Source organism: Oratosquilla oratoria, unplaced genomic scaffold (assembly GCF_046742065.1).
Source record: "Oratosquilla oratoria isolate Oo_2021 unplaced genomic scaffold, ASM4674206v1 SCAFFOLD103, whole genome shotgun sequence".
Classification (NCBI taxonomy): domain Eukaryota; kingdom Metazoa; phylum Arthropoda; class Malacostraca; order Stomatopoda; family Squillidae; genus Oratosquilla; species Oratosquilla oratoria.
In genome coordinates this window covers 192,501-195,000 of record NW_027467460.1, presented here as the reverse complement: position 1 = coordinate 195,000, position 2,500 = coordinate 192,501, and positions in this window count along the sequence as shown.

The following is a 2,500-nucleotide window of genomic DNA, read 5'->3' as shown; positions in this document are numbered from 1 at the left end:
GGAAGGGTGGTAGATAGAGCGTTGATGGATTATGTAGTGGTAAATAGGACTATGATAGGAAGAGTTAAGGATGTACATGTGCTAAGGGGAGAGGGTGGGGGAATATCAGATAATTTTTGGTGGAAGATAAGTTGAGAGTGGAGGATAGATGGAGAAAGAGGAAAGGGACAAAAGGTAGGGAGGTGCTTAGAGTGAAATATTTAAATGAAAAGGAAAAGGAGAAGGAGTACAAGAAGAAGCTGAAAGAGGAGTGGGAGGGAGTGAAGGATAGAGTAGAGCTAGGTGTGGAGGAGGAATGGGAATGGTTCAAGGAGGGAGTCAAAGTGTGCAAGGATGGTGTGTGGAACAAGAAGGACAGGAGGAAATAGAAGGAAGGGTAATGAATGATGGGATGAGGAAACAAAGAAGGTTGTAGAAGAGAAGAAGCGAGTTTTCACAGATTGGTTACAAAATAGGACGAGGGAGTCATATGAGAGGTACAAAGAAAAGAAAAGAGAAGTAAAGCAAAAGGTAAAGGAGACAAAGAGGAGAGCAGATGTGAAATGGGGTAAGAGTATGACAGAAAATTTTGAAAGTAATATAAAGATGTTTTGGAAAGAAATTAATAGAGGAAGAGGAGGCGAATCAAGTAGAGAAGAAAAGGTAAAAGGTGCAGATGGAGAGATGATAATGGAAGAAAAGGCAGTAAGGGGAAGATGGGCAGAATATTTTAGGGAGTTGCTAAATGTGAAGGAGGATAGGGAGGGAAAGATAGTTGCAGTGGAAATGCTAAGAAAATGACCGTGATGAGTGAGGAAAATGGAGGAGAAATAAGGAAGGATGAGGTGAAGGCAGTTGTTAAGATGATGAAAGCAGGTAAGGCACCTGGTCTGGATGGATGCTATTAAGAATGTCTAAAGAAAGTAGGTACAGTGATGGTGGACTGGCTGGTGAGGCTATTTAATGTTTGCTGGTGAGAGGGTAGAGTGCCGGAAGACTGGAGGAGTGCCTGTATAGTTCCACTTTACAAGGGAAAATAGGGCAAGTGTGAATGTAGTAGTTTCAGAGGGATTAGCTTGTTGAGTGTAGTTGGGAAGGCTTATGGGAGGATCTTGATTGAGAGGATTAGGAGAGGAACAGAGGGAGTAATTGGTGAGGAACAGTGTGGGTTTAGAACGGGTAGAGGTTGTGTAGATCAGATCTTTGTGGTAAGACAAATATGTGAGAAAGCTATAGGAAAGGGGAAGGATGTTTTTTTGGCTTTTATGGATCTGGAAAAGGCTTACGATAGGGTAGACAGAAAGGCACTGTGGGAGATTATGCAGATATATGGGATAGGAGGAAAGCTTCTAGGAGCTGTCAAGAGTTTTTATGAGAGTAGTAGAGCTTGTGTCAGGATTAGAAATGGAGAGAGTGAGTGGTTCGAGGTAAAGGTGGGACTTCACCAAGGATGCGTTATGTCGCCCTGGCTGTTCAACTTATATTTGGATGGGGCAGTGCGAGAGGTAAATGCAAGGGTAGTGGGTCAGGGATTGGAGATGGTTAAAGAAAATGGAGAAAAGTGGGAGGTGAGCCAGCTCTTGTTTGCTGACGACACTGCGCTTGTAGCAGGATCGGAGGAGGGACTGAGGAAGTTGGTGACAGAGTTTGGGAGAGTATGTGACAGAAGAAAGCTAAAGATAAATGTGGGTAAAAGTAAGGTGATGAGATGTCTCTCTTTTTCTTATACTTCTGCCTCTTTACCTGGTTTCTATCTTCCTCCTCCTCCTCCTCCTCCTCCTCAAATTCTTCCTTCGAAATCTCCACCTTTTCAGTCTTCTCTTCTCCTTTATGTCGTTTTCTTCCTTCTTCTCTCCTTCCTATTTTTCTTTCTCTTATTGTCTTCTTCGTTCAACTCCAACACCACCTCTACTTCCACCACCACATCCACCACCACAACCACCTTCGCTATCAACAATACCACCACTACCACCTCTGCCACCAGCACTATCACCACCAAATCCACCCCACTCCCACCCCTACTGTCACCACAACAACCATCATCACAACCACAACCACCACCATCTTCACAACCACCACCACAACCATCACGATCTTCACAACCACAACCACCACCACAACCATCATCACAACCACAACCACCACCACCACCACCATCTTCACAACCACAACCATCATCACAACCACAACCACCACCACAACCATCACCATCTTCACAACCACAACCATCATCACAACCACAACCACCACCATAACCATCATCACAACCACAACCACCACCATCATCACCACCACAACCATCATCACAACCACAACCACCACCACAACCATCATCACAACCACAACCACCACCACAACCATCATCACCAGCTTTTATTCCTCTTCCTACTCCCTTCCCCCTTCCCTTCCCCCCTTCCCCTCACCTTCCCCTCCCCCTTCCCGTCCCTCTTCCCTTACCCCCTTTCCCTCCCCTTCCCCTACCACTTCCCTTCGCCCTCCCCCCCTTTCCCCTCCCCCTTCC